Source organism: Salmo salar, chromosome ssa18 (genome assembly GCF_905237065.1).
Source record: "Salmo salar chromosome ssa18, Ssal_v3.1, whole genome shotgun sequence".
Classification (NCBI taxonomy): Eukaryota; Metazoa; Chordata; class Actinopteri; order Salmoniformes; family Salmonidae; genus Salmo; species Salmo salar.
This window is the reverse complement of record NC_059459.1, coordinates 69,016,973-69,041,951: the sequence shown is the minus strand read 5'-3', so window position 1 is coordinate 69,041,951 and position 24,979 is coordinate 69,016,973. Positions and strand designations below refer to the sequence as shown.

At 40.9% G+C, this 24,979-nt stretch overlaps 1 long non-coding RNA gene across 1 annotated transcript; it reads right to left on the bottom strand.

The window, feature by feature from the left end:
- LOC106577835 (uncharacterized) lies at window positions 1-23,827 on the bottom strand. Its single transcript, XR_001322206.2, has 5 exons — window positions 23,623-23,827; window positions 6,278-6,422; window positions 6,145-6,189; window positions 3,994-6,028; window positions 1-3,848 (listed from the first exon to the last, which is right to left on the bottom strand). It is a non-coding gene; the product is annotated as an uncharacterized lncRNA (long non-coding RNA).
- Window positions 23,828-24,979: the final 1,152 nt, after the last annotated feature.

Genomic DNA, 24,979 nt, shown 5'->3' with positions numbered 1-24,979 from the left:
TACAGTGACAGACATTCATATTTATTTTCATTTAGGTCATTTAGCAGGCACTCTTATCCAGAGAGACATGCAGTCAATAAATTCATCTAAGGTAGGTAAGATATCAGTCATTGCAAGTAAAAATGTATAAAGCCGCTATCAGTGAAATCAGCGCTAGTACTGTAAGAAAAGACAACTGTGAGTGTTAGTGCAAGAAAAATAAAGTTGAAACATACAGCTATTTGTCACATTGTATAAATGATTGGAGACAGGCAGATTAATTCATAATAGGGGGGTTTAATACCACACCCAAAATATACAACATGCCATGAAAAGCCACGGTGACGAAGCCCAAAACAAACACGTATGCAAAAACACAGGGATGTAACCCAAACAAAAGAGCGAGGTAAAACCTCTAATAAATACACATTACAAGACCCGTAATAACAAGTGCCTAGAGGATGGTGAAGTAGACCTCCGGAACTGGTGCAGGGAAGGAGCAGCAGTACCGGGGGAATCCGTGACACTATTTCGAGATTTGGATTAAGGCTCAAAAGATTATACAGTGTAAAATTTTTCAGAGCAAAAAAAAAAACTATTTTTATTTAGTTTCTATTCTATTTTAAATTCGTTGTACCCAAAAGACTGTAAAAACACCAGGAAATCAGCTCCAGGTGATTTTAATTTAAGAAATCTGTTCCCAAATATTCCCACGCATAATAGAGAGACACATGATCGTAAACAAATGTAAGCTAGGTTTGAAATTACTATGTTTTAGTCGAACATTATATCTATTTGGGTTTCTTGCAGTCAATTTGCAGTCTACAATTATTTGTGATTATGTTCCGGCCACCCGGACCATCCACTCAACAAGAAAATTGTCTCGCTGCTGAATCTAGTTGATGATCCCTGGTGTAAAGAGTAAGATTAAAAAAAACAACATTGTCCACAATGTCCTTCCACCACCACACCAGGGGGTGTCAAGCTTCAACCACAAAGTTGTTCTGATCAGGTTATTTACCTACCCTGAGTTGGTTGTGTTCAGTTAGTACACCTGTGTAGTAGAGATTGTTATACATAAGCCTTTCACAGTCAAGTCCCCTTCCCTGAGACCTGGGGGCCTAACCAAGACAGTTAAACATTTACAATGCTGCAGACAGATCATGTACAGTAAAAGATAAAACATAATTAACTTGTCATGTTAAGTGAGGAATATTGTCCTTTCTGAAGAGTATATTTTGTCAAATGCTTCACCCCTCTGAATGCATGTCCGAAGTTAACCGTCTCAAGTTAACCCCTCTTCTTAGAAATTGACAGGCTCTTCGTCCGGTAGACAGCACAGATAACTTCAAACTTATAACTGCAGCGTTTCACTGGTGAGAGTGCATGATGTCCTGTCCTAGGTGATGTTGGAACACGTTATTACACACCAACCAGCTCTGGCTCTTCCAGTTCTTTCCACAGTTTGTTTCTCTCAGGTAGAGCTAATAAATGCAGGTACTACCTAGGGTTGCAAAGCTACCGGTAGTTTCCTAAAGTAACCCAAATGTTCTTGATTTTTGGTAATTAATTAATCTATGGTAATCTATAGTAATTTCCGTAATACTTGAATAAAAAAAATATTCATATATAGTTAACATTTTGGATATGTGTCTATATTGTCCATGAGTTTCTAGTTGATAGATTATATGGTTCAAGATAAAATAGCAGGTTGATGTTTATTGTCATGAATCTTGCCCTCGGAACATAATTTACAGATTTCCGCTAGATGGGCCAGCTGCAAAGTCAAAATTGGCTATTGTAAAAATGTATGACAATTGTTTTATTTTTTAGCTTTTTGTTCTTAATTTAAGGTTATGGTTAAGCATTAGGGTTAGCAGTGTGGTTAAGGTTAGGTTTAAAATGTGATTTTATGACTTTGTGGCTGTGCCAGCTAGTGACCACTCTGCAGACCTGCCTCCAGAACAAGATTCATGGCGAAAAACGCTAACCTACGAGAAAATAGCATAATCAATTAAAAATGCATCTAATCAACAATGGAATTATTTTTTATAAATATTTTACAGCTTTGTCATTCTATTTTTTATTTTTAAATAATCTTATTTTACCTATTTGATCCCGCTTTAAATTACATTCAGCTTACAAAGGCTTCATAAAGCCTTCATAATGCATTCATAGGCACTACATAAATGTGTTACAAAGCATCAATAACTATGTCAAGCTCTATAAAGGGTTCATAAATGTGGAATAACTGTGTGATATTATCCCCAATGTCAAATGTGACATAACCCACTTTGTCAAATTACATAAACCTGTTCATTTTATTTATTTATTGGCCCATCCACCCTCTTCGGAGGACAAAAATTATTTTAGTTTTACAGCTTTTTGTTTTTATTTTCATTTACATTCTGTACTTTTTTTTACACAGTAGTTGTTTATTTGTGATGCTTCTTTTAGAGTTAATACACTTGTGTTTACATCATTGTAATGACCAAAGGGGTCTGAAATTATATACAGCGTCATGCGATATAGACTCTTTATGGATGTGTTATGAATGACTGAAAGTGTCTCACTTCAAACTAAGCATTACAGGAAACTACATAAAGTGTCAATAAATAGGTTATAAACGTTCTGCTGATTTATGAAGGTTCAATCATGAGCCACAGGTTACTGTAAGGTGTGAGAGATATTTAAATGGATTGATGGGCCTGTACAGCTTGTGTTTGTGTGTGTCAGAGCCAAGATGATTTGGAGTAGGCCTAGTCCTACCTGGAGGGCTTGATAACAACCTGTTACAATGGTGCCAACATTTTGTGACTGATCTTTCAGTGGGGGAGAGGGTGAATGTGTCAAAGACCTGACTTGGCCCAGCACCACACGGCATGGCTTGTTATATTCGTGTGTGTGTGTGTTTGTGTACTGAGGAAGCTTTAACTTGGTTCCAGAAGAAAGCCACTTTTAATTTCCTGATGTTGGGGACTTTCATCAAGGTCAGTGTTTCTTAGGTGTAATGTAATCCTGCAGCACACCATGTCACCCTTTATAAAGCACATGTTTATGTCACATTTGACATAGTGTGCAATGTCACATTTGACATTGGTGATTATGACACACAGTTAAGCCACATTTGTGAACCCTTTATAAAGCATGACATACGGTTATAGATGCATTGTAACACATGTATTTAGCGCTTACGAAGGCATTATAAAGGCTTTTTGAAGCATTTATAAGCTGAACATCATTTAAAGTGGGATAAATTATTTTATATATTTTACATTTGATGAGGCCACAGAGAGGGCCAGATATAATTACAGATAATCACAGACACCTGTAATAATCTGAAGTGCTCAAGAAGGCCACTAGATGTCATCTGATAAAATGAAAGTTACCAACATTCTGGTAGTTTACTGGTAAACTTTGAAAGTTACCAGTAATATACTCTCCCTTTGCAACCTTAGTAATACCATACATTAAGTAAAATGAAATTGATGAGAGAGCAAGATAAATGTGTGTCCGCGTGTTGTGTGCAGACGTTGTTTGGTACACATTAGGCCTTGCTCAGTCACGTCACCTTGCCTGAGACCTGGGGGTCTATTTACGAGTTACACAGGTCCTCCACCAACAAAAGGTCTGATTCTCTCAGGACTAGGTAGAAGTACTCTTGGGCACGAGCTCCTTTCCGCACAACCATGTTGAGCAAGGGTCGATTCTGGACTTGGTGGGTTTACTTTCCACATCCTCAATCTCCTCTTGACTCAGAACTCCTCGAACATGGAGACGCGTAAGTATGGGCAGCAAGAGTCGTAGTCGGTTCACCAACTCCATGTGTTTAGTGATAAAGGCTTGACCAGTGGGGGTAGAAGGGTTGGCTGAAAAGGTTACAGGGGTGAAATCAAGAAGAGGGGCAACAACCTGACTTTTTTTTTCTATTTTTATTGTTGAATAAAAATATGTGGAGGCTTGTTCTGCCTCTACCAGAATAACTGAGAATTAAAATAATTTTTGCATACTTACCAATACAGGACCGTTGAGTCATTTCATATGGCCTATCAAACCTTGATATTCTTCTTACTTATTTCTTCCATACAATAAGAGGTAGGAGACTTCCTGTTCAACTCTTTATATAGTTAAAAAAAATCTGTTCTTAACGTTCCAATGGTTTTCTTTGTCTCTTCAGCTGTCTTCTCTTTTTCCAACTCTTCTTTAGTTCTCCTCAACTCTTCTTCAGCTGTCCTCAGATGTTCTTCCAACTCTGCTTTAGTTCTCCTCAACTCATCTTCAGTTCTCCGCCACTTTCCTTCAGTGCTCTTTAACTCTTCTTCAGCTGTCCTCAACTCTTTTTCCAACTGTGCTTTAGTTCCACTCAACTCTTTGATCAGGTTGTCCTTATTGATTGCTTTGTCTCGCAGGTGTTGTGGATCGTTGTCCTCTTTTGCCTGTGTCTGATTATCTGTTTTGACTTTGGGACTTTTCAATACAAGCCTTTACTTCTTGCATTTCTTTATTCTTCTGCTTAATGGTCTTCTGCAGTTTTTCTATCTCCCTCTCACAGGATTCCAAGTCACTGTTAATCTTGAAACTACTCAGCTTTTCCTCAAGTCATGCAATCTTTTTTTCATGGTTTGTTATTAGATTTGTCATCTTCTCCACTATCCTCTCCATCATGTCCATGAAATTCTCATGTCTGTTTCCAGATATAATTTCCTCTAATTGCTTGATCAGCTTTGAATTCTGAACCTTACGTGACTTTTTGTCAGAAAGAACACAATACCTTCCTTCACATTTCTCTATCAACCCTTCAAGATTATAGTCAGTAATGTATCTCTCAATAGTGTGGGAGTAAAGAAGCTAGATGCAGCTGCTATGCTAAAGGAACATGATTGAATAGCAGGAAGTAGCAAGGACAATGAGTACAATGACCGGATAGAGAGCTAGGGGGCTACTAGGGGCAGCTGATATGCTGAGCCACTAATGTAAACAATGAGTACAATGGCCGGATAGAGAGCTAGGGGGCTACTAGGGGCAGCTGATATGCTGAGCCACTAATGTAAACAATGAGTACAATGGCCGGATAGAGAGGTGGGGGCATGCAGTGCAAATGCCGTCTCTGAGTAGGATGTCATGACAGAGATTGCATTAGCTGAGAACATAATAACATTTCCACCTTCTAACATACTATTGTCAGGAGGAGACAGGAGAAGAGTGGTGGCAAATTGACTGACATGTGAACAATATACAATACATTTATTTTTGTTGTGTAAGCTAGGGGGTTCTGCCACCATTGTAATCCAAACCGGAACAGATGTGTGCGTCATCAGGCGATAACAAGCAAGAACTGACACGGAGAGATAATTGTGAAGAACGGTCTAGGGAAGCTATTTTCATATAGAGGGAGGGGACTCTATACGTTATGCAAAGACAGAATCCTATAAAGATAGGACTCTGTAATATGAGAATTTAGTCTTTTCCATGGAGGGGCTCGGCTCTGTTGCGTGTGGTAGGGTCTTTCCATGGAAGGGCTCGGCTTTGCTACTTTGTATTAAAGCCTATATTGAATTCACAAGTTCTTGTAAGAGTGTTATATTTTTGAAGCAATATTCCACGACAATAGTTAGATGCAATTTGTCCAATTCTTCCTCATTTGTGAACAGCACCACTGTATTATTCAATGCTCTTTCGATAAATATATCTTCATATGTGCTTTTCTCTCCTTCCTCATTCTTGAAAATAGATATTGTCGGTTTTAGAGAGTCTGTACAACTGATTCTAATAACCAAGAGGATAGCGTTAGGTCCATCTGTAAATGAGGACCGGACAGATTCTATAATCTGCTGTTTTGTCTCCTCCTTACATGAACTCCCAGATCAACCTGCAGTGCGGATCAAAGTAATTTTACGACTGCCTAGCTTAGTCTCTTTCTTCACAGCTTGTTTTCTCCATGATGTCCAGTAATTGAATTCCTTTTTGTTCAGGATGATGTTTCCTGGTATATTCTTTCTAGCCCCATGGCAACCAATAAGCACAAAATCTAGTTCTTCAAAAGTGACAACTGTTGGTGACAGGGTAAAGCCATACCAAAAATAGTGTTAGATTGATTTTAGAAAGTTTTTTCTAAAGAAATTAAAGAATATTGTGATTAAGTCAATATAAGTTAAAATAACATACCATCTTCTGACTCATCCTCTACAACCAATGGATTGTTTTCAGAGGCTATGGAGAGAACAGAGTAGGATTACTTATCATATATAAATTAACAAACAACTGAACATGTTGGTGGCAACTAAGTAAAGAAACCTACCACTTGATCCACATCCCATTTAAGCCACTGCAATGTAGGACTCCCAATGAATTCAAAACCACTGTGTTAATGTTTGGCTGCAGTTTCTACCGGTAATTGAATCGATGACAATGGTAACCTGGTTCTTCTCCATGTTATGTTAATCCTGGGAGAGAATAGAAATAATTATTGACAGTTAGTCAAGAAAGCTTTAGAATTATAGTCAGTCATCTCCTCGGTGCCTTTATACGTGATACAGCACCAAACCAACCTTATGCTGAGATATTCCCCACAGCAGTTAAATGTTGTTGCATAATCATTAACCACGTTGACATGCACACAGTATTCTGGATAGTAGCTCATATCCTGCTTAAGGTCTTATTTGGGATAAGCTGTTTACATGCACCTTTGGTATCCCACTTACGAGTGCCCCTGTGTCCATGAATAAACAGAATATTCCTCATTTAAGTTCATATGGGTTAAATGGAATAGTAACTGAAATATGAACACTGACTATAGGCATATAACCTCTCACATGTAGCATAATATAATATTAACTCTTGCAGATGTATGCATTTCTTGCAGTTGTCACAGTTCCTGTTATTTGAGTGTGTTTCCTTGGGTTGCTTCTGGAGGGCACCCTTGCCTGGTTTTCCAGTTTCCAGGTTACCCTGACTGTTCTCATTAGTTACACCTGTGTTTAATTACCATTTCTCTTCACCTGTCTATTTAGGATCTTCAGTTGGCCTGCAGCGTTGTTCAGGTCTTATGTTTTGTTTAGTGCACGCTGGTGTGATGGGTTGTTGTCTGTTTAAGGCTTTAGTAAGGATCTGGATTTACCCTTACCTCTGCTTGCTGTGTTCCTCTGCGACTGGGTTTGAGTTCGTACAAGCCGGAGAGTAACAGCAGTAAAATTATACAATAAATGTTAATTTTGTCTTGGGAACAGGAGTGGAGAAATATGATATGGTTATGAAATATAATATATAATATCAGTTAGGCCAGCAGACAGTACTGTGTTATCTTTGACTCTGTTAGGCCAGCAGACAGTACTGTGTTATCTTTGACTCTGTTATGTCAGCAGACAGTACTGTGTTATCTTTGACTCTGTTATGCCAGCAGACAGTACTGTGTTATCTTTGACTCTGTTATGTCAGCAGACAGTACTGTGTTATCTTTGACTCTGTTAGGTCAGCAGACAGTACTGTGTTATCTTTGACTCTGTTAGGTCAGCAGACAGTACTGTGTTATCTTTGACTCTGTTATGCCAGCAGACAGTACTGTGTTATCTTTGACCCTGTTATGCCAGCAGACAGTACTGTGTTATCTTTGACTCTGTTATGTCAGCAGACAGTACTGTGTTATCTTTGACTCTGTTAGGTCAGCAGACAGTACTGTTATCTTTGACCTCTGTTAGGTCAGCAGACAGTACTGTGTTATCTTTGACTCTGTTAGGCCAGCAGACAGTACTGTGTTATCTTTGACTCTGTTATGCCAGCAGACAGTACTGTGTTATCTTTGACTCTGTTAGGCCAGCAGACAGTACTGTGTTATCTTTGACCTCTGTTAGGTCAGCAGACAGTACTGTGTTATCTTTGACCTCTGTTAGGCCAGCAGACAGTACTGTGTTATCTTTGACTCTGTTAGGTCAGCAGACAGTACTGTGTTATCTCTGACTCTGTTAGGTCAGCAGACAGTACTGTGTTATCTTTGACTCTGTTATGCCAGCAGACAGTATTTCAACCACATAAACTATGCACCCAAGATGAACAAAAGTCTTATCAGAAATGTTTTATTGTTTTTCTCAGCTTTTAATTTCCTTAAAACCGGTCAAATTGATGATATTTGGACATTTTGTACAGGACCAATCTCTCCACTGTTTAGGAGTTATTGCGTTTTCTCCCCTGTCCCTAAACAAAACAGACAACTTTACCAGTGTTAACTAGATTACTAATGCATTCATTCTATCAATGTAATACCTTATTCTGGGGGGCACTACCTTATTTAGTCTTTTGGGGCAACAAGTTATTACATGTAGGCCTATTTATTGCAAGGGGAGTGAACGAAGGTAGAAGGAAGGGAACATCTTCCTGTAATGAAATACAGCCAACACGTGAATGGAAGACTGAGGAAATAATAATAATACATTACATACTTTGTTTGCATATTTTGGTAATGGTTGAACTCAAACAAACTTTGAACAAAAGGGAGTTTGATGTTTAAGAGGACCATTTGTTTGCATAAAACTAAGGCCAAACAAAATTGATTCACTGTTTAACGGACCGTATAGCTTACTGGCTACATTCACCCTTAATTTAGACAACCTTCTGCTTATAATTTCTGACATTTGGTAGGCCATATTATAATTTCTGACATTTGGAAGGCCATATATTATAATTTTGGACATTTGGTAGGCCTTTTGTTTGTCAACTATAGTTACCTAGTGTTGCAATTCGGGCTGTTCCTGCCTGTGGGCATTCCTCAAGCATCCCATTGGTTCCTGCATGACCCCACCCCCCCCTATCGAGCATCCCATTGGTTCCTGCATGAACACCCCCTCTCGAGTATCCTATTGGTTCCTGCATGAACACCCCCTCTAGAGCATCCTATTGGTTCCTGCATGAACGCCCCCTCTAGAGCATCCTATTGGTTCCTGCATGAACACCCTCTCTCAAGCATCCTATTGGTTCCTGCATGAACGCCCCCTCTAGAGCATCCTATTGGTTCCTGCATGAACATCCCCTCTCAAGCATCCTATTGGTTCCTGCATGAACGCCCTCTCTCTCTCTCTCTCTCTCTCTCTCTCTCTCTCTCTCTCTCTCTCTCTCTCTCTCTCTCTCTCTCTCTCTCTCTCTCTCGAGCATCCTATTGGTTCCTGCATGAACGCCCCCTCTCGAGCATCCTATTGGTTCCTGCATGAACGCCCCCTCTCGAGCATCCTATTGGTTCCTGCATGAACGCCCACTCTCGAGCATCCTATTAGTTCCTGCATGAACGCCCCCTCTCGAGCATCCTATTGGTTCCTGCATGAACGCCCCCTCTCGAGCATCCTATTGGTTCCTGCATGAACGCCCCCCCCTCGAGCATCCTATTGGTTCCTGCATGAACGCCCCCTCTCGAGCATCCTATTGGTTCCTGCATGAACGCCCCCTCTAGAGCATCCTATTGGTTCCTGCATGAACGCCCTCTCTCAAGCTTGCCATCTTCATGCTTGTGTGACACTTTTGATATTCTGTATTTCCCCGGATTGTCTACTATGTGATTCAAATGTGGGTCAAAAGGGAAATGGTTGGCGTCCAAAGTTATGGTTCTTTACTGCCGCCTACTGTACTGTAGCCCCCTGCATCCTGCCTATGTACCAGGTCCTGACTTAAAAATGGACCAATAGAAGTATAAAGAGGGGATGCAGGAATGCCCACATGCAGGAACGTCCCGATTTGCGGGCCGCAATTACACTCAGCTCATTTTATCAGGTAGGCTACTCAACAAATGGCTCTAAAGAGGAAGTTGTAATTGACTTTTAAATAAATAATCTTGTCATTGAGCATGGGACATAAAACAAACATCCATATCAAAGATTTGTTATCTTTGTCCACATTCATCAACACATTCATTTTTAATCATTGTTTTGATATTAGGCATGGTACCACAGATCAGTTGCTGTGTTTTTTGGTTCTCTGTGCTTCAGAGAAAAACAGGGAGTGGAGTAGAGGGGCCTGTGTGGTCCAGTGTTTACACCCATGGAATGTCTTTTCAGACCATGCTGTGTTAGTGCAAAGGTTCAAATGTTGTGGAATTACTGGTCATGCTCTAGACTGGTTTATAAATTACCTATCAAATCGTACACAATGTGTAATGGCGGATGGTTGCAAATCTGAGTCCATAAATAAGGGTTATTTGACTCGTAACGATGGCAGAACCCTTGTTGGTGCTCTACCTTTTTTAAAGGTTCTGTAAAGAGCCACGCTCATAAGGTTCTAAATGGAGCCTTTAAAAAAAAGTTCTATATAGCACTAAAAATATATAGATCCGTTTTTTAAAGATGATTTAAAGAACGGTTAGCCCTCTAGCAGAGACGTGAACCCCCCTGTTAGGAGGTGGCAGTTTTATGACTTTAACAACATCATAAATTCTGTGCAGAGACTCTTCTCTCCCTGACCATGCAGTATGGAGAGAGAGAGTTTCACAGTAAGACAAAGGGACTCTGCCGCCCAATTCTACTACCTCCCAGAATTTGAGAATTGAACAATTTTCCTATTTTGAAGAATGTGTAAATGGTCAGGGGGGCAGCTACGATCCGTCCACTTTGTTTCACCTCAAAAGACAGCACAGCCACAATAACCCAACTCTGTTTATACAAGGTCCTTAATTATGAGGCTTGCATCTAAAGGTTGGATAACATGTTTGACTAAGTGTAATAATACGTTTGAAAAGATTATAATGTGATTTAAGTCTTCTAAAATGAAAATTGTTTGTTTTAATGGTAACTCGTGTCCAGTCAGTGGCCACACCCAAGTGAACAGACATTGGTAGGAAATTATGAACCAACCCCTTTTCTACATTTCTATAAAAGCTCCATGACCCAAAGTCATGTCAGTTCCAAATACCATGAGGACTTGTCCTCATGTTTAAAAGGGCTAATTCTAATTTCAACTCTACAGGCCAGAAAACGTGAGAGCTTGCTCCACACGTGAGATGGTATGAACTCTGAACTATTGATTACTCAAGAAGTGAGTCCTAGATTACAGCCTAACAGACTGTAGCTGGAAAGGTAGCAAATCTAGTAAGAACATTGACCGACGCAGAAGACCAGAAGTGAGATGAACATCTCACTCCACGACAATTTTCAGATTGATTTGTTTTACTGTCACATAATGTGACTTGCAGGCCTGATGTGGCCTGTAAACCAGGAGAGTCCTAACACCACTGTGTTAGGGTATAACTAGGCACTCAAATAAAGGCCTTATGATATATGTAATGTATTGTCATAAATTATTACATTTTAAAGGCTAATAAGGTTGATAGAACCATTCAAAGAGGGTTCTAGGAAAAACAATTTATAGATGGTTCTAGGTAGAATGATATACAGGTGTGAGGACAGACGCTGGGAGACGAAAAGTAAGTACAGGGAGTGAACATTTAATAAATGACAGACAGGAAACAAAACACAGTGTCTGGACTGGGGAAACAAAACAACATTAATGCAGACACGTGAAATGAATCAGAGGGAGTGACAGATATAGGTGAGGTAATAAACAGGTGATAGAGTCCAGGTGAGTCCAATGAAGCGCTGATGCGCGTAACGATGGCGACAGGTGTGCATAAACGATGGTGGCAGGTGTGCATAATGAGGGCAGCCTGGCGCCCTCGAGCGACAGGGAGGGGGAGCAGGATAAGGGCGTGACAACAGGGGGTTATTTGAAAAACCAAACCAAAGAACCCTGTATGGTTCTACTTAGCACCTTTTTTTCTAAGAGTGCAGTTACAGCCTAGTTATAGCCCTGTTACAGCCCAGCTAGCAACACTTTAGAGATTAGAGTTGTTGTTACACTGATCATGTACCTTCACAAAATAGTCAATATTGTCTAACTATGCAACATTTAGTGTAGTTCAATGTAATGTTTTTTTTGTTTAATGACAATATGCAACATTTATTCAATTTGATTACATTTTAAATGTCCATGTTTGTTTTCTCTTTTGACTTCTATGTCAAAAAAATACTTACATCTCCCAAATCAAATCAATAAAATAAGACTCAAATATAATTTAATGTGTCTCATGTGTATAATAGCAATCGAGGATAATAACTTTATAGCATAAGAATATCACAAAAAAATATTGACAAAACAAATTTGAGATTGGTGCGTTCGTGCGTGCAGAAGGTTTAGGGGAGTTTGCAAGTCAGAAGTGCATGGGTCAGGCTCGAACCCATGTCGACTTTGGTAGCCTCTGTACATTTATTTTTTATTTTTTTTATTTTACCTTTATTTATACAGGTTTATTCTCATCGAGATAAATATCTCTTTTCCAAGAGAGACCTGGTCCAATAGCAGCAAGGGGAACAACGTTTCAGACAAACCATATTAAATACACTCACACAACATTAAACAAAACGATAAACACACACAGTAAAACAAAAACATATTACATTTAAAAATACAAACATCTTGACTAAAAACAGCTGGCCTAAATACAATTACACTCTTCTATAATATATACATGGATCAAGTGTTTGAACTCCACCAACGAAACTAGATCATCACATTTTAAAATGTTCAAAAGAGAATTCCAGGACCACGGTGCTCAGTAACTAAAACTATTTCTACCATGACCTGTTCTAATTTTTGGTACTGTTTGAAGCAAATCAGAATGGGACTGTAATTGATACTTATTTACTGACCTAACTAAAAAAGAACAGAGATAAAATGGCATTTTACCCAACATGGCCTTATAAATCAGTGTATACCAGTGTTTAAGGCTCTGGAGCAACGAACCGCCCTTGCTGTCTCTGCCTGGCCGGTTCCCCTCTCTCCACTGGGATTCTCTGCCTCTAACCCTATTACAGGGGCTGAGTCACTGACTTATTGGTGTTCTTCCATGCCGTCCCTAGGAGGGGTGCGTCACTTGAGTGGGTTGAGTCACTGACATGGTCTTCCTGTCTGGGTTGGCGCCCCCCCTTGGGTTGTGCCCTGGCGGAGATCTTTGTGGGCTATACTCGGCCTTGTCTCAGGATGGTAAGTTGGTGGTTGAAGATATCCCTCTAGTGGTGTGGGGGCTGTGCTCTGGCAAAGTGGGTGGGGTTATATCCTTCCTGTTTGGCCCTGTCCGGGGGTATCGTCGGATGGGGCCACAGTGTCTCCTGACCCCTCCTGTCTCAGCCTCCAGTATTTATGCTGCAGTAGTTTATGTGTCTGGGGGCTAGGGTCAGTCTGTTATATCTGGAGTATTTCTCCTGTCTTATCCGGTGTCCTGTGTGAATTTAAGTATGCTCTCTCTAATTCTCTCTTTCTCTCTTTCTCTCTCTCGGAGGACCTGAGCCCTAGGACCATGCCTCAGGACTACCTGACATGATGACTCCTTGCTGTCCCCAGTCCACCAGGCCGTGCTGCTGCTCCAGTTTCAACTGTTCTGCCTGCGGCTATGGAACCTTGACCTGTTCACGGGACGTGCTACCTGTCCCAGACCTGCTGTTTTCAACTCTCTAGAGACAGCAGGAGCGGTAGAGATACTCTCATTGGTCAGCTATAAAAGCCAACTGACATGTACTCTTGAGGTGCTGACTTGTTACACCCTCGACAACTGTGAATATTATTATTTGACCATGCTGGTCATTTATGAACATTTGAACATCTTGTCCATGTGCTGTTATAATCTCCACCCGGCACAGCCAGAAAAGGACTGGCCACCCCTCATAGCCTGGTTCCTCTCTAGGTTTCTTCCTAGGTTTTGGCCTTTCTAGGGAGTTTTTCCTAGCCCCCGTGCTTCTACACCTGCATTGCTTGCTGTTTGGGGTTTTAGGCTGGGTTTCTGTACAGCACTTTGAGATATCAGCTGATGTAAGAAGGGCTATATAAATACATTTGATTTGATTTAAGCCTACGCAAGGTCAATGACGACCAGCCAACAGCGCTGTAGAGATCACAATGGTGTGTTAGACGTTTCTGATTTGTAATGAACCTGAGGGCTGCATGATACACTGAATCAAGTGCTCTCAGGGTAGTGGATGAGGCCTGCATATATATAACATCACTAAAATCTAAAACCGACAGTTCTGGGGGGGGGGGGGTGGGTATGAAATAATTTTTACAGAACTAATTTTTGCTATCGTTCTTTTTTTACATCCGTAATTAGACTGTGGCAACACGGAACACTAATAATTATGAACATGGTCTTTTGCCTGCTAATGCCTGCAATGCAGTGAAGAAAACGATATGACAACAATAACGTCTAATGTAACTGGCCCCTCTAACAGTACAACTGACCCCAGCTTAGCCCCCCAGTTGAAATGGTCTAGAACCGCCACTGTTCAGGTTATGTCGATATAGGACTTGTTTTACTGTGGATATAGATACTTTCGTACCCGTTTCCTCCAGCATCTTCACAAGGTCCTTTGCTGTTGTTTTGGGATTGATTTGCACTTTTCGCACCAAAGTACGTTCATCTCTAGGAGACAGAACACGTCTCCTTCCTGAGCGGTATGACGGCTGAGTGGTCCCATGGTGTTTATACTTGCGTGCTATTGTTTGTACAGATGAATGTGGTACCTTCAGGCGTTTGGAAATTGCTCCCAAGGATGAACCAGACTTGTAGAGGTCAACAAAATTTCGTGGCTGATTGATTTTCCTATGATGTCAAGCAAAGAGGTACTGAGTTTGAAGGTTGGCCTTGAAATACATCCAGAGGTACACCTCCAATTGACTCAAATGATGTCAATTAGCCTATCAGAAGCTTCTAAAGCCATGACATCATTTTATGGAATTGTCCAAGCTGTTTAAAGGCACAGTCAACTTAGTGTATGGAAACTTCTGACCCACAGGATTTTGGGTCTCGGTGAATTATAAGTGAAATAATCTGTCTGTAAACAATTGTTGGAAAAATGACTTGTGTCATGCACAAAGTAGATGTCCTAACCGACTTGTCAAAACTATAGTTTGTTAACAAGAAATTTGTGGAGCGGTTGAAAAACGAGTTTTAATGACTCCAACCTAAGTATGTAAACTTCCGACTTCAACTGTATATACAAAAAATCCCCACTTGGTCGGTTTATCTCTGTATTCTTGCAGGAATAGATTTTGACGGGAGTGGAGCCTTTCGCTTTGCTTCTTCCTCCTCTCTGCTTCAATAAAGAATGACCCAAACCCTTGTACTCAATCTGGGTTCATGACCCATAATCCCTGACCAAAGTTTACACCCCAAAAGTAATGATAGCAATATTTGCATTCCTGAATGGTTCATTAAGTAAATATATTATGATTTCTTGATTAAAAAAAATGTTATTTAGTGTCACACAGCAGAATAGGCTACGGAAGAAAATACATAATACAACAAAATATAAAAGAAAGTGACAAAACTGACTAACATTTACTGTATTTGATTAAATAAATGTCATACCTAAATGGTTAAATATATACAGTATAATGGTTTATTGATCACTAAGATATAATTCAGTGGTTGTGTTTGGAATCCTTAATTACACACCAGCCTGCTCTTGTCAGCATGTCTTCTCTTCCAGGTCCTTTACCAGGAAAGGGTCTGCTTCTCTCAGTACCTGGTAGAACTGCTCTTGGGCACAAGCTCCCTTCAACAAAACCATTTCCAGTAGGGCCTACTCAAGACAACAAACAGTCTATTCAAATCTACAGAGATTACACACCCAATTCTACAGAGTACACACACTATTATTTCAGCCCTTTATTTGATATGTAGAATCAGCTGAAATGCAGTCAGCTGTGTGTATAGAATATACTTAAGCAATAAGGCCTGAGGGTTGTGGTATATGGCCAATATACCACGGCTAAGGGCTGTACTGATGCACGACGCAACGTGCATTGCCTGGATACATCATTTAGCCGTGGTATATTGGCCATATACTATACCACAAACCCCGAGGGGCGTTACTAACATAATTACAACATTAAACATAAATGTTTTGTCATACCAGTAGTATACGGCATTCAGACAATTTATATATCGCTTTTAAAGGACCCAAAGTCACTTCACATTAGTTTAAAAGAAACACAAGAAGAAGAAAAAACAGTCCTCGAACCACCCAGTTTATAAATGTACATATAGCACTGTACACAATTTTCTGTACATTGTCTTGCAGAAAAATGGGGATCCATTCTACTCAGGAGCACCAATAGTCTCCAAATCCTATATGTACTTGTCACCTCTTGACAAGTAAAAGGGGTTGTTTGTGGCAGGGTTTGTTTAGTGTGTTTCGGGGTTTTTTGGGCAATGTTCTATGTTAGTCTATTTCTATGTCTGTGTCTATTCATTCTATGTCTATGCTTAGTTTATTGGGTTGACCTTCAATTGGAGGCAGCTGTTCCCCGTTGTCTCTATTTGAAGGTCGTATTTAATAGGGGTATTTGTTCATTGGGATTAGTGGGTAGTTGTTTCTCCGTATAGTAATTTTGTCCTTATGGGACTGTTTTTTCGTCGTTGTTTTGTTTCAGTGTTTCTGTATCACGTTTCTTCTAAATAAAGAAGAAGATGAGCATTCACATTCCCGCTGCGGTTTGGTCCGCTTTGTACGACGAACGTGACAGAACTACCCACCAACAACGGACAAAGCAGCGGAGGAAGGAGCAGCAGAGGAGCTCTTTGGATTCATGGACATGGGAGGAGATATTGGACGGAAAGGGATCCTACACATGGGAGGAGATCCAGGCTGGAAGGGATCACCTCCCATGGGAACAGGTGGAGGCAGCCAGGAGAGCGGAGGCAGCAGGAGATTGGAGAAAACGCTATTCTGGGACACGGCTGGCAAGGAAACCCGAGAGGCACATCCAATACTTTTTTGGGGAGGCCACACGGGTAGGTTGGCTAGGCCAGGAATGGGATGTGAGCCAACTTCCCGTGCTTATTACGAGGAGCGACGGATCAAGAGAGCACCGTGCTATGCGGAAGTGCGCACGGTCTCGCCCATCCGCACGCCCAGTCCAGTACGTCCTGTTCCTGCTCCTCGCACTAGCCTTGAGGTGCGTGTCTCTAGTCTGGTACCTCCACTACCAGCCCCACGCACCAGGCCTCCAGTGCGTCAGCCCAGTCCAGTACGTCCTGTTCCTGCTCCTCGCACTAGCCTTGGGGTGTGTGTCTCCAGTCTGGTACCTCCAGTACCAGCCTCACGCACCAGGGCTCCAGTGCATCAGCCCAGTCCAGTTCATCCTGCTTCTGCTCCTCGCACTAGCCCTGTGGTGCGTGTAAATAGTCTGGCGCCTCCATAGCCAGCCCCACGCATCAGGCCTTCAGTGCTCAGTCCCCGTCCAGAGCTTCCGACGACAGTACCCCGTCCAAAGCTTCCGACGACAGTACCCCGTCCAAAGCTTCCGGCGACAGTTCCCCGTCCAGAGCTTCCGGCGACAGTTCCCCGTCCAGAGCTTCCGGCGACAGTTCCCCGTCCAGAGCTTCCGGCGACAGTTCCCCGTCCAGAGCTTCCGGCGACAGTTCCCCGTCCAGAGCTTCCGGCGACAGTTCCCCGTCCAGAGCTTCCGGCGACAGTTCCCCGTCCAGAGCTTCCGGCGACAGTTTCCCGTCCAGAGCTTCCGGCGACAGTTCCCCGTCCAGAGCTTCCGGCAATGTTCTACAGTCCGGAGCCTGCAGAGACAGCCCACAGTCCGGAGCCTGCAGAGACGGCCCACAGTCCAGAGCCTGCAGAGACGGCCCACAGTCCGGAGCCTGCAGAGTCGCCCTACAGTCCGGAACCGGCGCAGCCAGAGTCGCCCTACAGTCCGGAACCGGCGCAGCCAGAGTCGCCCTATAGTCCGGAACCGGCGCAGCCAGAGTCGCCCTATAGTCCGGAACCGGCGCAGCCAGAGTCGCCCTACAGTCCGGAACCGGCGCAGCCAGAGTCGCCCTACAGTCCGGAACCGGCGCAGCCAGAGTCGCCCTCCAGTCCGGAGCTCCCAGAGTCGCCCTCCAGTCCGGAGCTCCCAGAGTCGCCCTCCAGTCCGGAGCTCCCAGAGTCTAGGGCCGGAGCCTGAGCCACCTCCATAGTAGGAGGATTGGGGAGGGTGGGGTGTAGCACAAGAACCGTCGGTGACGGTGGCCACCCTCCCTTCCCTCCCTTTAGTTTGGGATTATTTTGGTTTTGGGGTTTATTTTTGTTTTTGTTTGAGGTGCATCCGGGGTCTGCACCTTTGGGGGGGGGGGGTACTGTCACATCCTGACCAGTAAAAGGGGTTGTTTGTTATTGTAGTTTGGTCAGGGCATGGCAGGGGGTGTTTGTTTAGTGTGTTTCAGGGTTTTTTGGGCAATGTTCTATGTTAGTCTATTTCTATGTCTGTGTCTATTCTTCTATGTCTATGCTTAGTTTATTGGGTTGACCTTCAATTGGAGGCAGCTGTTCCTCATTGCCTCTAATTGAAGGTCCTATTTAATAGGGGTATTTGTTCATTGGGATTTGTGGGTAGTCGTTTCTCCGTATAGCCATTTTGTCCTTACGGGACTGTTTTTTCGTTGTTGTTTTGTTTCAGTGTTTCTGTATCACGTAACTTCTAAATAAAGAAGAAGATGAGCACTCACATTCCCACTGCGGTTTGGTCTACTTTGTACGACGAACGTGACAGTACTGTGACGTAGGATTCTTGCTATATTCATGAGAACCTTAAGGGTACAATTTAAAATTATTCATGTGATTTACCTTTTGTCTTTAAAATCTATAATAAATAGCAGAAACTATTGTACACTCACTCCTTCGTTCTACCACTACAGGCCACCTTGTCATTTCAAGAATCAAGCTCCGGAGCGTTGAAAACAGCGCCTTCTCCAGCGTTGCACCCAGAGTCTGAAACTCCCTCCATCGCTCTATTTCAGTCCCACCTCAAGACCCATCTCTTCACCATGGCCTACCCATAACCCCCCCCCCCCCCCCCCACTATCCACACACTCACTCATGCACTCATACTTTCTGTTTTTCTTCTGTTTATTTGGGCACTGTTTTTGTTTAGATTTTTGGTTTCTTGCGTTTCTTTAAAACTAATGTGAAGCGACTTTGGGTCCTTGAAAAGCACTATATAAATCCCATTCATTATTATTATTATTTTTGTTAATTGTAGTCGTAGTAGTACACGCTTTAAAAAAAAAAAAAGTGCCATCTAGAACCTAAAAGTGTTTTCAGCTGTTCCCAAAGGAGAACCCTTTGAAGAACCTTTTTCCAGGTAGAACCCTTTTGGTTCCAGGTACAAACCTATTTGGGTTAATGTAAAACCCTTTCCACAGAAGGTTCTACATGGAACCCAAAATCTACAATCCTCGGGGGCCGGAGTGGTGTCACACTTTTTCCCGTCCCTAATCAACACAGCTGATTAAACTAATTGCATTCTAAACTGAAGATCATGATTAGTTGATTATTGGTTTCAGATGTGTTAGTGTGACACCAATCAAGCCCTAGAGGACAGTGTTGCCTGAAATGTAATTTTAGGAATGGTAGGCCTACCATTTCTAAAACACCCCCAAAAACAATGGCCGGTCTGGATACAAACAAAAGACCTCAGCGTCAGTCCGTGCTTTAATTTTTCTAGGCAAGTCAGTTAGGAACAAATTCTTATTTTCAATGACGGCCTAGGAACAGCAGGTTAACTGCCTGTTCAGGGGCAGAATGACACATTAATACCTTGTCAGCTAGGTGATTTGAACTTGCAACCTTTCGGTTACAACGCTCTAACCACTAGGCTACCCTGCCGCCCCTGCTGCTTACTGGGGTGTAGCCTACCATGTCTCCTGCAATGGAACTTTATGTATTCCCATCCATGTGATAGGCCCACCGTTTGTAAAACAGGCAATTGCATTGGCTTTATTAGTCCTGATTCCTGTGACTAATCAATTTGGCTATTTCATCTCTGAATATCAGTTATCTAACTTTATCTGGATTTATCACAAGCCTATTTGTAATGTGTTTACACAGTGGGAAATGCAGAAGTATTTTATTTTTCACTATGATCAGCTCGTAAAAAATGTACAGATACAAACTTGAAACCACTGATCATGACAATTTAGCCCACGAGATGAAGCTCGTACACAGCAGTTGTGAGTAGCCTAATTGTCCATTCCATATTGTCCATTTTACTTTGACCTGTCCTGTTATTAGGATATGTTGTTTGTTAACATGTCAGCACATTTATTTGATTGGGCGCCATTTAGGTTAGCCTATTTGATCGGAGAAACCTGCATGATGTAAAAAGTTTCTGTCTCATTACATTGTCATACATTTTTATCTCCAGCCTGTAGGCTACAGAAAAGGCCACATACTCTTTCTACCATATCCTCTATCTGCTACATGATTTATGTTAGAAATCTTTTTCGACGTAACGTTGGTGGAGCGCTGCAGAGATGTGTCTCTCTAACAGCACCCTGGAGAGGCGCTGGGAATGGACAAGATCATTCTTTTGTGTCCCTGCTTTTGACAAAGTGGGAACTACTTATCATAGGGCGGCATCAGAGCTCACCTAAAAAGCCTATTTTTCAGCCTTCTGAAAATTAAATATTTGTAGTCCATCCCAGACTTCTAAAAAAACGCAGGTAATAACCATCTGAATCTAGTTCCTCTAGTCAAGGACTCCACAGTCTAGAAGTCAGTATCCTCTACTCAAATGACAGAACGTGAACGTAAAACTGAATTTGATTTTTATGATGGATATTCCACAGTGATTTACAGTCTGTTCAGCTGTGTCTAAAGGTTGTCGGTTATGAGGTAGGATTGGTGTGGCTTTTGAAAATGTGATGTGTCTGCATGTTCCAAAATTAAATCTCTCTCATATATATATATATATATATATATATATATATATATGGTCCTTGTAGACATCATACATCCTTTCCATTAGAGTTTAACTCAACTAGTACTGAAGTATGTAAACAAAGTATGTTTAGATTGTCAGTGTTCCATGCAGGTGTTGGCTGTGTTTCATTCCAGGAAAATCTTCACTTCACTATGCCCTCGTTCTTCACTCCACATCACAGATCTGAGACAACCTGCCACATTGTTTTGGCATATCCAGTCTGTGAGGAGGTGATGAGAGCATAAGGGAGGGAACATCTTCCTGGAATGAAACACAGCCATTGTCTCCCTTGTTCTCTCTGTAGAACCAATTAATTACATAACTTGTCATACAGTACCACTGACCTTGGTTATATGACAGCCATAAAACCAAACAAAATGGTTAGAGTTGTGTGATAACATTTAGTTTATAGCTGTTGAGATTAAATACCCTTGAGATTAAATGCTGGAAGATGTTGCATGGAACATTTTCAAAATATCTACAGTACATTAAAAATGTATTAACCTACTGAGTTAAATGTTTGTAAAGAGTAAACACTAGGAAAATCAATTTTCATCCATATCAAAGATTTTTTTCTCTTTGTCTACATTCAACATCAGTCGAAGGACAGAAGGAATACACTAGAACTTTCTTGCCGATCTGGTAGGACAAAAAAAAAAAACATGTCTCTGTGCCCAAGTCATCCCCAGTGAGATCATTTGTTTTCACTTGTCTTATCTGTGCTTCTTGCGTTCTTGTCTTATCTGTGCTTCTTGCGTTCTTGTCTTATCTGTGCTTCTTCCCTGTGCTTATGGCACCGATAGACCCGTGAGCTGGCTGTGTGTTGCTTGTTCTAAAAATAACAGAACAGTGGTGATTCTACATGCAAAAGTGAAATTGGTGTGTTTATACTGTTTTTCAAATGCACAGATCACTTTATACATCTTCCCAAAGAAACAACAGGTCATTTTAAAATGTGAAAAATCTTTCTGCTATGAAACATTTTGACCCCAGTTCTCTTTGTCGTTCCACGTACTCAAGTGACTTCAAGTGACATTTAGTGGTTTGCCTGAACACAGGAACAGTTGCTACAGTCTGTACAGTGTCTTTGCTTTCACTCTGATCATAAAACTGCACTTAGAGCACAAATATGAATTACTTTTTTATTTAATATAATATAAGATAATTGTTTTACAAATAGATGTATTGGATTATACGTATTGGATAATTTGTTTGTATAAACCTTCGATGTATAAAAACAGGAATAGTGTAATCTGATTAAGTTTATATTTGATTAGTTGTTCATTATTGCTTTAATACATTTATGCATGGTACCACAGATCAGTTGCTGTATTTTATGGTTCTCTGTGATCGGAGAAAAACAGGGACTTTTCATAAAGCAGTTAAAGCATCATCAGGGGACTAGAGGGGCCTGTGTGGTCCAGTGGTTAAAGCCGTGAGATGTACAGAGGCTACCAGAGACGACATGGGTTTGAGTCTGACCCATACACTTCTGACTCGCATACTCCTCTAAACCTTACGTACACAATATTTTTTGCAGACACTTATTCCTAGATAACTATTATACACATTAAACACACACAATTATATTAATGTATTATTTTAATGATTTGATATCATTTTGTTGATATAAGTATTTTTTTGCCTTAACGCCAAGAGACATGTCACGACTTCCACCGAAGTCGGTTCCTCTCCTTGTTCGGGCGGCGCTCGGGTCTACTAGCCATTGCCGATCCACTTTTCTTTTTCCTTTGGTTTTGGTTTTGTCTTTGTTTTCACACACCTGTTTTTCATTTCACAATTATTTGTTCCTGTATTTAAACCCTCTGTTTCCCCCATGTGGGGTTATTTATCGTTCAGTTCGATTTATGATGGCTGGGTTTTTCGACGGGTGCTGTGTTTCACCCGTGCGTAATATTTACCGTATTGTTATTGGTCAAGTGTATTGTTACCTTGTGCCTTTATTTTAAGTAAAGTACGTTACTCACTCATTCTGCTCTCCTGTACCTGACTTCATGCACCAGCTACACTCACCTACTGACAAGACAACAAAAAAATGACATTGAACTAATTTAATAAATTATGCATATTGTGGTTAATGTTATTATTTTACAGGTATAAAAGTGAGAACAAAACAATTACATTGAACAACAATAAAAGTTGAATAGTTAGAAAATATTGCCTATTTTGTGAAGCTACAGTACATGATCCATTTACTAAAGTTAACAAAAAGAACCCTGATCTCTAAAACGTTGCTTGCTGGCCTGTCTCCTGTGTTGCTCACGGCTTGAAGGTGACCTGGGCCGACACACAAAGACGTACTTGTTTTTGTTTACATTTTAGCAGACACTCTTATACAGAATGACTTACAGGAGCTAGTAGTGTTAAGTTACTTGCTCAAGGGCACATCTGTTTTTCACCTAGTCAGCTCGGGGATTCTAACCAGCGACCTTTCAGTTACTGGCCCAACGCTTTTAAGCCACCTGCTGTCTCTACATTGTAATTATCACACACATTGCATCTTACACACAATAATGTTCTACTGTATAAAGTACCAAATAACAGTCATTTGGCTTGGAGTCATAGTGGATCCCTTTAAAAATAGAACTAACTTTACAGTGGTGATTCTACATGCAAATGTGAAATTGGTGTATTTATGCTGTTTTTCAAATGCACAGATCACTTTATACATCTTCCTCAAAGAAACAACCGGTAATTTGAAAACTAGGCATAATAATTCTCTCATGTTGATTTGTTGACAATATGACAACAAAATAACACCCTCTGTCTGGGAAAACACCCCATAATGTTATATAAAATATGTTATATTTAATTATCTGTTCAACACAATCAACAGGCACTCACCAGACAATGAAGCCATCTTCTCATGAAGACAAGTATCCTCTACTATAACAGAACATTCACTCAACTTTTTTAAAGCAATGTTTTATGACGGATATTCCATATTCTGCTGTGACGGAGGAAGGGCGTGTTGGGCGTGTTGAAGGGCGTGTTGAAACCTGTATCGCTCTCTCCTCCTCCTAATTCCCCGTAGTCACATGACTTCTCATATCCCCCACAGACATATTGAGGTTTGTCTCATCTTAAAACCTAAACAGTTGCTACACTCTGATAAATCTGCACTAAGAGCACAAATATAAATTACTTTGTTACTTATTTGCATGTGTAGATAATGGTTTTACAAATAGAAGTATAGGATTTGAAGTATTGGGTAATTATTTTGGATAAGCCTTGGATATTTAAAGATACAATAGTGTAATCTAATTAAATTGTTATTTTGGCAAATGTTTAATCATTGTTTTGATATTAGGCATGGTGTCTTTGGCATCATTAAAACTGAAGACTTATTTATCAAATAACTCTGAAATTATTATTACACGATTAAACAGATTAATCATGTAACTGTAATTAACTAGGAAGTCGGGGCACCAAGGAAAATATTCAGATTACAAAGTTATTAATTTTCCTAATATAACTTTCAGATATTTTAATATCTGATCAATTAGTCTTGGAATTAATGAATTATTATTTACCTCACGTTAGTCTCATTCCAAACGTCGTAAATTGTTGGTTATCTGCACGAACCCAGTCTTCACTATGAGTCATCCATACATCAATTGTCTTAAAATCATTTATTTACTATTTGGGTAATTCACAGAAATGCATAACAAACAGTAGATATGGTTACAAAGAAATGATAGAGGAATGTCCCCTAGTAGGCTAAACTGGTATGGCGGCTTGTGAGACAAAAGGGGAGTGGGGTCAGCTGAGAAGGCGCTACAGAGTTGATAATTATAACAATTGAAATGCTAATCCTTTGCACCTGAACGCTCACTCATTCGGGAATAATCGCAATCAATATATATATTTACGCTCAGTGTGTTGTCGTGATCTCTGTTGAAAAGTTCTCTCTCTCTCTCTCTCTCTCTCTCTCTCTCTCTCTCTCTCTCTCTCTCTCTCTCTCTCTCTCTCTCTCTCTCTCTCTCTCTCTCTCTCTCTCTCTCTCTCTCTCTCTCAGAATGGATAGTTCAGAGTGACATTCATTCATTCATGTCGTTATAGAATAGATGTTTCGGCGGTTGTCGGTCTTCGCGTTCAATGATACCGAATTCCTAGCTGCAGACTAGTAATTAATATCAAAGACTTCTTCTTATTCTGTCGGTATCGATAGTCTAAGAGTTTAACCACATGGTATGGTTAA